The sequence below is a fragment of the Epinephelus lanceolatus genome, chromosome 14 (assembly GCF_041903045.1).
Source record: "Epinephelus lanceolatus isolate andai-2023 chromosome 14, ASM4190304v1, whole genome shotgun sequence".
NCBI classification, from domain to species: Eukaryota; Metazoa; Chordata; class Actinopteri; order Perciformes; family Serranidae; genus Epinephelus; species Epinephelus lanceolatus.
In genome coordinates this window covers 5,888,285-5,901,165 of record NC_135747.1, presented here as the reverse complement: position 1 = coordinate 5,901,165, position 12,881 = coordinate 5,888,285, and the positions used below count along the sequence as shown (strand labels likewise).

Below are 12,881 nucleotides of genomic sequence, written 5' to 3'. Positions count from 1 at the left end.
GTGTTGCTTCTCTCCTACTACTGTAAATAACCAGCATGGCGTGTGTGTGTGTATGTGTGTGTGTGTGTGTGTGTGTGTGTGTGTGTCTTTCATTGGCCATTTAGGTCAGCAAATATGGCAGAAAAAAATGGAAAATCGACATCCGATCATTTAGTGCACCAAAACGGCAAGTCAGTAGAGAGACCCTGTAATATGAAAAGCAATTTAATACAATCTTTAAAAAAAAGTCCTGGAGTGCTTATGGAAGCGTTTCATAATGGGGTCATTAGGCAAAGAAAGCACAGAGAACAAAGCCGGGCACAGAGAGGCAGGTACAGGGTCACAGAGTCTCAGGCAAGTTTGATAAGCTTGTGTTCATTAGTGTTATGAAAAAAGCATCCCATTTGATTTAGACATGAAATAAAGTAGAGACAACAGTGTTGCTACTGTGCTGAATTGGGTGTTGGTAGTTGTGAGAAAAACCACACCCATATTTGATGAACATTGCCACTTACTAGTCATTCTTGGTAATGCAGGTTGAACATATTAAAAAACTTTTATATAGGGGCTACTGTACTGATAAGGGATGCTGAGAAATATTTTTGTTTATTGTCCCCCCCAACAATGAAATGGAATTTCCGCCCTTGCTGTCTGATTCGCTTTCTAAAACCAACTCACATCTTCCCTAGCCAAACTGGAGGAGCCTAACATCCTTTGTGGATGGGTATCCAAGTAGCCCAAGTTATCCCATCCCAAGAGACCTGACCTGTGCAGAGTGACGGCTTCCCTTGCCCTCTCAAATCTCCAACCTTGGTCTTGGAGGGGAGTGGATGGATTGCGACCATGGTGTTGGTGCTCCTGGCCTGCAGGTGTGAAAAGACGTTGTCCATGGAGGGATTTAGGGGCTTTGGGGACACTGCTTGTTGCTGCTATCATGTTACTGATGGGAGGTGCTGCTGTCAAACATGTTTACATTCACTCAAGACTCTGTGACCGGTTACTGCAAAACAACACTTGGAAATCAGAAGAAAGGGAAGTACTGCAGTGCTCCAGCTATGTATGCTTCCGTCCAAGGAAATTTCTAAAAAATGTATCTAAGAAGATAAAAATAGTCAGACACTATGTGTAGAAACAGTGTGGAGGACGCTGATGTCACATTAAAAATTGACATGATCCGACTCTATCTGCTTTCATAAAGTACTGAAGAAGTTTGTACGGCAGGCCTTTGTCTGCAACATTCTAATGACCGACATCAGCGTGGCAATGACACTGAGGAGCATTTGCGCTTTGTAGTAGTGTTTATGTAGTTGGGATAAATTATGAATTATAGAGATTACTGTAAAATCATATGTGGATGTCGTGGAGACTCATTTTTTTAAAGATATTTTTTAGGGCTTATTATTGCTTTAATTACAGAGCAGCTGGAGAGTGACAGGAAAGGGGGGAAGCAAGAGGGCATGACACACAGCACAGGGATCAAATCTGAACCCAGGCTGCTTCAGAGGACTCAGCAAATATGGGGGCACTCACTCTATTCGTGAGCTAGAGGTGGCCCGAGACTTATTTTGAAGGGTTTCCTGTTGCATAAATTAGCCTAGCATCTGGCCGACTTTTCTCTAGTCACATGAAGCCAGGAGAAATCCATACAGGACTTTAAATACCATTGTGTGGAGGCTTAATTGTTTTCACTATTTATTGTCTCTTCTCTGTGAAACTAAAGTAAATTAAAGCTTTGTTTCCACTGAGGGAAATAATTTTCATCTTACAGAAATAAACAGGAGGTCTGCATTGCTGCAGTGTGTAGTAACTATGGTAGTACTAGACAGCAACCTCAGAGACTGAAAAATGAATCCAACACGGAAGTGCCAAAAAAGTTCAGTCCATTGAATGACCACTTGAGGCTTTCTCCAAAACAGTGTAAATGTTAAAATGCCCAAATTAACAGCAAAAATAAACATGTTTATAGCCTGGTACAAAAAAGGTTTTGGGCTCTGCAGCTAATTTCAACATCCATGACTACTTTATGGTATGACAACCATGTACATTTTATCATAGTCCAAAGTTACGCATATATAAGGGCGGGTTTGCTCAAGTGACAGGCTGTCTGCTGATAGTGTCCTTGGCTTCTCAATCAGAGCTACCCCTCACACCTCCACTGCTCCAACCGTTTGCCCAAATATGGTCACTTCTGACTCCAAAGAAACAAGATAGCGATGGCTGAAATGCTGAAATCGAGGCTTTAAAACGGCAGTCCACAAACCAATGGGTGATGTCACGGTAGCTACGTCCATTATTTATACAGTCTATGCACAGCACATCATTATCTCTACCTGTATCTGTAACTGTTTAACCAACTAAATTATCTGTATCCCTATCTATACTTGGAATGGGCAGGATTGAAAAGGTGGTGGGTGGAACTTAAGCCAGAAATGAGTGGGAGGGACCTAACCCAAAGTTTTTATTTTAAACCTGATATTGATATGGGCTGATCAGAAGTTGCTACTTGTCATTTCGTAGAAAACTATTCACAGAACACCCTCAGAATTGAGCTTCAGATTTGAGACTGAACATAGTGATTTTCTTTCTTCATTACTTTGGATATTAACACATTTTACTTGGATGATATGCATACTCGTAGAAAGTACATGATCTGAACTGGATACTTGTTTCACCTGAGTATCCAGCCAGGGGCATAAATATAGACAGTACAGGCAGTGCGGTTGCACTGCGGCCCATGGGGTGGAGGGGACTGCCGACCCGACTGCCACCTGGAAATACGCCCATGTTCAAAGAAGAACTCACATTAAAACAAAAATGGTGCTATTTTACATACATGCCCTAAATAAGGCAAACCCATCTCCATTATGGTTTTCTGGTTTTGTAAAACAGTGTCAATCTATAACAAATTATAAACTTATTCTACATAAACTATTTAAAAAACTATAATTTACCAATAAAAAACTATCAAGTTAAACTAATAATTTCCTATTTTCTTTTGTAGATTTGTCTTATACAGATATGTAATGATGATTGCTGTGTAATATGTATGTTAATGTGTCCAATTTCAAGTATCTGCAAGTGGATGTAACGTAAAAGCGGCAGTAAGACACACTGTTGCTAAAATATCTATACACCTGAAACTGTGTGTGTGTGTGTGTGTGTGTGTGTGTGTGCTTCATAACTTGTAACTAGGGCGTAATAGGGCCCCTCATAATGGCGTGCAGTGGGGCCCATTGTACCTACCTTACGCCACTGCACTCAGCTCAACCCTGGTGGTTACATTTCTATATGTATATGTCAGACTACAATGTAGGGTGCATGTCTACGCAGAGTCTTTGCTGTAGGTTGGTGTCAATTAAACATAAAAGTACAAACCTTGTTTTGACCAACTAAAATTGTATTATTCAGGCCTTCTGAAGAGAATGTTACCATGTTTAGCATTTCAGATGTATAGCCTTACTTGTACATCTGCCTACTAATTTGGAGGAAAGGAGCCATAAATAGAGCCATAATCCATTTTTTGAGTGCCCATTTTATGTCTGTAAATACACTTTATTAAAAAACATGCAACGTGACACAGACAAATGGCCAGAAAAACAGTGTCATCAACATCATTTCATTGTTATTCTGCCCATGGTTTCATAGTAATTAGCATGAGGATGAGGGTCCATTTTGGGCTGTCATGGTGATGATGACAGCCCCTGTTGTCCCTTTCAGCTGTGCTGCGTCTCACACTAACCCTGACGGCTTCAGGGTCCGTCGCCCATCTGCTAATGGGCCCGTCCACCCTCACGGTCAACCACCTGGATATCCGTCAGCGCCAGGGCCCGGGGCCTCTGGAGGGGCAAAGCTGAGTCCACAAGAAGTTAGTTCCCAGAGGAGGGGGTCTTATTCAGAATGTGGCTTGGGACATTGTCGTCATCTCACCCCCGGCTGCCTTAAGTTCTTTCACTCGTCACTTGTTCCCCCAGCACCAAACTGAGTTTCATCGTAACGGTGATGTTGACAGGAGGCTGCAGGCATCGACAAATGGGAACAGTACAGGTGACAGAGAATGTCCGGCAGACTCTGCCTTTACAAGGCTTGTATCAATGAAAGGATGCAGTTAACGGTTAACATGCAGTTAACAGACTACAAGAGAGTAAGACCTCCATGTGTCACCATGCTATCAATGTCAAGACTTTATAAATGAGATAATTAGTAAGAAGGCCAATGAAAATATGTGTATGATCCTATCAGGGCAATCTTTTTATAAAGCCTCAATGTAAAAATCTAAATTATAGTTAAATAGGTTAAAAAATGTCCTCAATAATCAGGCAAATACTTTTATTTCTTCTTTTTGTTATTAAATATTCTACTGTTTTTTTTCCTCCACTGGAAATAACCAGAACATCTTGTGTAGTTGTTCTAAAATGAGGAAATGAAGTTCTTGATCAGAGATATGAAGCTTTAAGTAGCAAATACAATAGAGAAAAGCAAAAAAGAAAACAATTATTTCTGTATTATATCTACATTTTTATTCAGAAACAAAACAAATGTGTTAGCACAATGCCAAAGCATCGGTGAGTGAGTTTACAGTATATAGTTTGGGGAGGCACCAAGTCCAGACTCATAGAGAGAGAGAAACAGAATGTTGAGCGCATGTCATCAGGATGGTTTTACCAGACTACCTTTTGCATCCCTGTGAGACTCACTGGGCCTTCAGCTAATTCAAATGTAAACCCTTTCATGGCCAACGCATTCTCACTCCGACCTCATCACATATCTCTATTTAGTCATAAACTTTCCACATCAACATATGATGTGCAAGGTACCCTGGGTGTGATGGTTGTTGATGTCAGCCTGATACATGTATTGTCTGTTTGTGAGACAAAAGTTAATTATCTTTCTGTTAGTAATCAACCAGGGAAGTTTCATGGTGGTATCTATGAGTTGAGAACAAAGGAACACTTCACACATCTACTTCCAAACAAGTGCGTAGGAGAGGGATGAGCAGGACACAACTTGTAGAAGAAACTCCTGCACACTGTCTAACTTAAAAATAATTGTAATGCTGCAACGTTACCTTCAGGCCTAGTCAATGAAACTTGTGGATATTTTTAGTCAAAAACTGTATGGAATTTTTTCCATACATATCTTTAAGGCCCATTTTCCCAAAATGAGTTTATTCTCATACTCTGAGCCAAACATCTCCTCTTCAGTAGCACTTACGTACACCTAACTTTCCAGTTTTATCCCTGTCTATATTCTGAAGGTTTCTGCAGAGTGGTTTCTTCATGTATCATTTGTAGCCTGATTTATAAAACATTTTATTTTAAAAACATGGTGAAAATTGATTTTTTTTTATGGCTGTTCACAGCATTTTCTGATTGATCAAGTGATAATAAGAGATACCCAAAATTCCCTATGTAAAAACTTTTGACTCTAAAATGACAACAAAATGGAACTGTTTTTAACCTGGCTTTATCCAATGTTACGATTTTTGTTCTGGAAATGTATACAAATCAGCACATATTTAATTTGATAATGCCTTATTTGCATATGTAAATATAAGATTTCATAAGACTTATAATATAAAAAATAGGCTGAATTTAAAAAAATCAACTGAGGATGTTTTATGGTGATGTCTAGTACAAAAAAAAAGCTTAATTCACCTGAAATGTCTGTCCTTAATGTAACGTTATGTAACTAACATCCATGTGTTACATACTGGCATCACTTAAGTGACTAATTTACATCACGATACATTACATTTCCAATGTCACGTAATATGTTACCATCTGAAATAAACTGTTAATTGTTTTCATTTTTCATTCATCCACACTGATCCGCACCACTCCATTTCCACCAGTGTACCATTAAAAAAAATATCATCTGAAGGTTGTTGTGTCTTGTCATGTCATTACAGACTAGGCTACATTATAGAGGGCTGCTGGTGATCGGCACAGCTGGGTGATGCCATACTGTGCGTTATCATGTTAACTGTGTTTCCATTAATACGCCTGCAATATCTACAATGTATCCCACTCTGCTTTTGCATCCTAAGGCTGCTTGAAAGCAGCAGGGATATTGAGGTGGCCTCCAGTTTGTTTTTTACAATGCCCAGTGTTCGACACATCTAGGTGATGTTAGTGTATGTTGAAAATGTTTCAGTTCACATCCCCTACAACTGTAGAGCAACATCGGCACACAGTTCCATTCTTATGCATAACTCTCTCTCCGGTGCTGCTGTAGCTGACCAACACATGGGTCCTCCAGCTCCGGTATATTAATCTGCACTCGTCATAGTGACTTCCTCACATGCCATTCTATTTGCCACACTAACCTCAGCATTTGTTTATTGTGTTTCATATCACAGGCCCACAAATATCTATCCATATCTCATAATTATCAGACTTTGATCCACTGCCTGACCCTCCCTTTGTCCAAGGCTATTCATTTATTTTAAACGGTCTAGGCCATTTAATTGTTATATCTCATCAGGCTATTACTATTTTAATACATGCGATTTTAATACAAAGTGGTAACCACTGTGTCGGTATCATGTGCTGAATGCATGAGAAAGTGTATTTGGTGACCTGTGATGAGAATACATTGGTAAAACAGACTGTAACATAAAAATATCCTCTGGGAGCAAAGTGAATACATAAACCTTTCATAGACTGTTAGTGTCAGTGTTCCATATGTGCCTAAACTCAGACACCAAAATGATGTAATGTCATTTCAGTTGCACTTTAACATGCACACGAAGTTGAGAAAGATGATTGCCTTCGGGCAGGAAAGGTAGCTTAAACATGCTCCTATCACAACCCAAAATTCACCCCACTCAGATACAGAATGATAGGAAGCTGTAATTTACTGAGGGAGAAGATTGCAGCACCGGGGCGTCTGTTGATAATGTGCCCCGGTAAAACAACACAGATTTATCTGGCAAATACTCTGCAAAATTACCTGTCGTCCTGGGGCCTAGAGGTGACTAGTCAAATTGTTCTTTTGTTGTGGCCTGCTCTTGCTGGGGTCTCTTACACATCAGTTATTAGAATCTGTGTGACGCCTCCAGACAATCAGATAAAATGAAAGGCTACTTCTGAAAATACAGCCACAGTTCATAAAAAAATTAATTGTGACAGATGATCACAGTAACAACATTTTTTATGAAGGAAGTTGAAATTCATTTGACAGCCAAACTACTTAAATTTATGTGACCATACCAGACTCATAGATTATGCAACATGTCAACCCCCCTCCATATTTTAGAGAAGATACTGTAGCATTTGTGGTCTCTCTGGAGCGATGCCGTACCTACTGCTACTCAAAGTGAGAAGTGAATAATGAAGTGGATTCGGTGGCTTTGAGGGCAGGGGCGAGTGGAAGAATTAATGTCAGGTTTGAATTAATAGACTACTGTGCTCTTCCAACCTCAGTGGATGAGGATAAAGGTCTGCTAATTAATAGCAAAACAAAGAAAAGATGATAAAAACCTCGTATTGAGGCTGTGTTCATGAGATGAAAGACACTAATGCTGCTTGTGCAAAGAGAGACAATTTGATGGACAAAAAGCTGTTAAATTGAAACTGTGCTTTCTTTTCCCTCCTACCTTTTTCCACCTGTTCTTAGAGACAAAAACGAAGAAAGTTACTCTAACTCCCTTGCCTTTGCTCCTCTGCTTGTAAGGGTTACAGAGACAGTTTTATAATGGCCTTTGATGCTCTGAAAGCCACTGTAATTGTCGCTCTGCCCAGAAAGTCTCCTCCAGCAGTCACTTGACTGACTTTAGTTTGCTACCCATTGCCATGGAAACAGCATTGCACTTTTGTCCTCTGGTTTATTTACAGACAGACAATCCTAAACACATTGCCAACTGAATCCTAGATCAGATAAAATGACTGCTAGTTGTTAGAGGTAATCAATGGAAAACGCTTTAATACACGCAACGATCTGTAGCTCCATGGGAGATGTGTGGTGTAAATACTAAATTTATTAAAGCTGCTACCAAGAGTTTTTTTTAAATGTAGGTGTTTTGTAATGGTCTAACTCACCCGTTACATTTTACTAAGGCTTAAAGTTATGCATAATTAAGGGTGTGGCTGCTTTGAGTAACAGGTGGGTGCTGTCCGTTGACAAGTTGCTGCCACAGTGACAATGAAGGTTAGATAACGTAACCATGGCATAATCCCAGATTCACAGAGTACAGGAATAGCCATAGCTATCACTATTTCAGGGTGTTTTCAGTTCATGAAAGTAAACTGTAATGTTTTGGTTGCCTAAAAAAGTCTTGTTCAGCATTTGGTTGTGTTAAAAGTCCCTCTATGGAGTCAGATAGGCTATTAAGTTTTTCTGGGAGGTACATTTTGTTTTAATGGTTTTAAGTCTGTTTTTTGCCAGTGAAAATTAACTTAAGCATTAAGTATTAGCATTATCACAGTTAACCATAGCTGAATGTGCACCATGCCAAGCTAGCAGCTAGCGTTATCTCCACTCTCCCATTCAGATCAGGCCCCCAGGAAGTGCACTGCGCTTTGAAGCCAATTTTCGTAGTGGCCAAACAGCAGAATTACACTCTCTGGGTCCGTCACGTGATGCCCTGCATCCCCAAAAGACTTTTTCCTATTGACTGACATAGTGAAACAGAAGTCTGTAAATCAGTGGATACATTTTTCTAAGCATCACAACCCCCATGAAATGACTGAATTCACTATCAGGATTCAATCCAATGGTCTGATAACATTTGGAAAGTCTAGAGGAGCCGTACGATTGAATTATTTTATCTCCATTCAAGTTATCATAGTTCTAAATCGGAAATTAACTCGCTTGGTTAGTGGAAGTCTCAAGTGTGCTTGCTTTATGGGCTGCACAATGCAGAAGCAGTGACATCATCTGAGTAATTTCATACACTGCATTTGAATCATGTTGGGTTCATGTGCCACTGAGTAATTTTCATAGGAATTAAGTTCAAATAAACACAAGAAATTTGTGCTCTAAATAAAGGATCAGCGCTCAGTGAACCTCCTAAGCTCTATGATAAGCTGTTATGGCAAGGCTTAACTATACAGACCAGTGAGCAGTGATAACTAACACGTCTTTGGGGTCATCAGGTGGGAACCTAGCCTGAGTGTCATACTGAAGCTCTCAGAACCTTCAGTCTGACATCGCCTCCATTGAAGGCGATTTACAAGGGGGAGCGAATTTGATTTTTCCCTAACCAATCAGTAGAGATCAACAACTCACCCAGAATCTGACGTCATTAGTATCCGTGCCTCGGGGGTGCCTAAAACAAGCGAGCATTGCCCGTTTAAAATGTCTCCATCGTCGTGCACACCCAGCTGCATCGCTGTTAAATCCAGTTTAGCAGCTTCCTTAATTTGGTCCTCCATTAACGCGAGTAGTGGCGAAATACCTCGATAGCATCGTTAATGTGGTCTGTAGGATCTGTAGCGGTCGCCATTGTTGCTATCCTCACCAGTTACCCACTGGCGTACAGCTTGACATCAGCGTGGCACTGATTGGCTAATTGCTAGACCCGCCCCCACTCCCAGCGTTCATTGGTCCGTCCATCGTTTGGACAAGATAAATCGCAAATTCATTGCAGTATGCCAGACCAGAGATGCAAGCCTCCTCAGTTGAGTGGGCGGGGTCTATGGTCTGGAACCAGGCTAGTGGGAACCTCCTTTCACCAGTGTTTCGTCTGGTTGGTCCCACGACACCTCCAGGAGGCTAGACAGTGATCTCTGGCGTCCCAGAGACACTCCCCTAATGCCAGCTCTCACTGCTCCCTGCACCAACCCAACAACCTCCTTTACCTTACATTACACGGATTTCTCAGCCCAAACAGCGCTGCCACCTTCAAAAAACCCAGGCTCTGTTGATGCGAGCTCCAGGTAGTGACCGTGCCGATACTACCTTTCCTCGCACATTCACCATATATTCACGCTACATATCATGACTCCAGTATGAGCTAAAGTTATGGGAGATAGATAACTCACGGGATCAGCAAACACTCTCACCTTGCAGCATGGTCTCAAACAAAAGGGATTCAAATAGGCCACTCCCACACTTAAATAACCTTCCTCTTCCTGGATTTTCTCCTGAGAGGACTGATTGGTGGATCTCTCCACCTGATCTCAAGGATTCATGTACCCTGCCTAGTAGTTCCCCCTGTTGCCCCCCAGCTGACATTATTCCTCTTCATCCAATCCTACATCTGACATTTCCTTCACTGTCTTCCTCAAACTCTGTCCCCGCACTCTGAGTTCCCCCAGGAGCGAGACAGCTGATCTTGCTATGAATCCCCTACACCCCACTTCCACTGGACAAATCCTAGTTTTCCACCCTCGTTGCTCAGCCTCTGCTCCTAAGTCTGCATACCTAAGCTTTTTTCTTTCATAGGCTTCTTCCACTGAGGCTTCCCAAGGAACTGTCAACTCAATCAAATAAGCTATCCATTGATTCACTGACCACAACACTATGTTAGGCCTCTGATTGGTTCAATCTATTTCCTGGGGAACAACAAGCTTTCCCCCTAAATCTACTTGCATTTCCTAATCACAAGCACGTTCTAGGCGGCCACACCCTTGTCCCCTTACTAACTTATCCCTTCTGTATTTCTCCCCCTCACGGACAAACTGCACTGCTAAACTCCTATTCTTAAAACCTTCTGAATTTGCCTGTCTTCGTTTCCCTTCGATGCCTGCAGCTAAACTTTTCAACACCTGGTTATGTCGCCATGTATACCGGCCTTGTGACAAGCTAACTTTACAGCCTGACAAAATATACTCTAAAGGGATAGTGCACCCAAAAATGAAAATTCAGCCATTATCTACTCACCCATATGCCGATGGAGGCCCTGGTGAAGTTTTAGAGTCCTCACATCCCTTGCGGAGATCGGCGGGGGGAGCGCCAGCATGCCTAATGGCGGACGGTGCCCCAGACTAACGTCCAAGAACACAAAATTGAATCCACAAAGTATCTCCATACTGCTCATCCGTAGTGATCCAAGTGTGCTGCAGCCCCGACATAAAAAGTTGTTTCAAAAAACGTCATATGAACTCTGTTTTTAGCCTCACTGTAGCCTGTAGCTCTGACTGCTTCTCTGTGCTCCGCATTCACGTGTGAGCGCTCAGGGTGATCGGTGATCTCTGAAGAGCAGCAGTCTCGTTAATACTGATGTCCAGATTCTCAAGTGCAGGCATCGCCAATTCCCAGTGTGAGCAGCAAAGACTTTCCTCATCCATTGACATTGCTTTGCATTTGAAACAACTACACCACCAGGTTTCCAGTGCTCGACTCCGGTATTCTGCGGCTGGGTGAGGGTTAGGCTCATGATCTGCAGCGGCTGCTTCGTCCAGTAGCCTGAGTTCCGTTCATATACTCGGGCTCAAACAAATCCGGCTCAACAAAGAAATGCTGTCCCTCCTCACTTTCAACGTCTTCAGACATGTTGGGCTGTCCTTTGCTAAAAGACCATAGTGCAAATTATCTTTTAGGTCTGTGGTTACGTTGTCTCTCCCTGCAGCGCACGTGTCACGTGATGTAAACACGGGTGAGTAGGTCATGCTTTCAGTGGTCTCGCACAGGCGCGCACACGTGAGCGCGGAGCACAGGGAAGCAGTCAGAGCTACAGGCTACAGTGAGGCTAAAATCAGAGTTCATATGACGTTTTTTGAAACAACTTTTTTTGTCGCGGCTGCAGCACAATTGGATCACTATGGATGAGCAGTATGGAGATACTTTGTGGACTCAATTTTGTGTTCTTGGACGTTAGTCTGGGGTGCCGTCCGCCATTAGGTGCGCTGGCGCTTCCCCTGCCGATCTCCGCAAGGGATGTGAGGACTCTAAAACTTCACCAGGGCCTCCATCTGCATATGGGTGAGTAGATAATGGCTGAATTTTCATTTTTGGGTGCACTATCCCTTTAAGGTTGCGGTACCTGAACACAATTGGCATGATGGGTCCCCATTTACCCACAGTTTTAGGTTCTGGGGGGTTGGTAACACATCGTATGTAGCCACTACCAGGAATCTAATACAATTCTCCTCCATATTCCACAGGTCCCTCCAACTTAGCTTCCTCCTCTCTACACTTTCCCAATTCAACCACTGTCCCTGCTTAGCCTGGGCCACTACCTTTGCACCCTTTAATATCTCCTCCTGTCTACGTATCTGTTCCACAACCAGCTTTCTTTTATCTTTAGGACCTGCTTTATTCCATAGCGGTTTGCCTGAGCCAAGCCCCAGGCCTCCCTGGCCAAACTGAACATTACCTGCAATCTCTGCATGCCTAAGAGCTGCCTCTGCCTCCTGAACTGCTGATCTTGGTTTCCACTTCCTCCCCTTGGTTGGATTTGGAACCATACTCCTAACTACCACGTCCTTACTCCCAGATAACAAGAGCTCTGTCCTGACCTTGGTACATTTAAATTCCTCTGTTAAACTAGATACTGGCAGCTGAAGTATCCCTTTTCCATACAATTCAACACTACTTAGGCACCTAGGAGCACCCAACCACTTCCTAATATAGGAGCTAAACGACCTTTCAATTCTCTCCACAACGGATGTTGGAATTTCATAAACTGACAATGGCCACATTAACCTAGGATATAGCCCAAATTGCAAACACCACAACTTCAACTTTCCTGGAAGTTCTGATTTATCTATTCTATCCAATCCTTCAGCCTTTCTTTTCTAAATTTCACCACCTGTTCCTCATCATTCAACTCCACATTGTACCACCTACCTAAGCTCTTTACTGACTTTTCCATAATTGTTGGGATTTCCTCATCATCTATGACAAACTTGCTATCACTTAACTTCCCCCCCAAGTATTGAGATGCTTCTAGACTTACTTGGCTTGATCTTCATGCTGGCCCACTTGAGGTTCTTATTTACCTTCTCTGGTAGCCTTTT

At 42.2% G+C, this 12,881-nt stretch overlaps 1 pseudogene; it reads left to right on the top strand.

Annotated features, from left to right (window-relative positions):
• Window positions 1-822: 822 nt before the first annotated feature.
• LOC144466902 (uncharacterized) overlaps window positions 823-12,881 on the top strand; it is a 100,020-nt pseudogene continuing 87,961 nt past the window's right edge.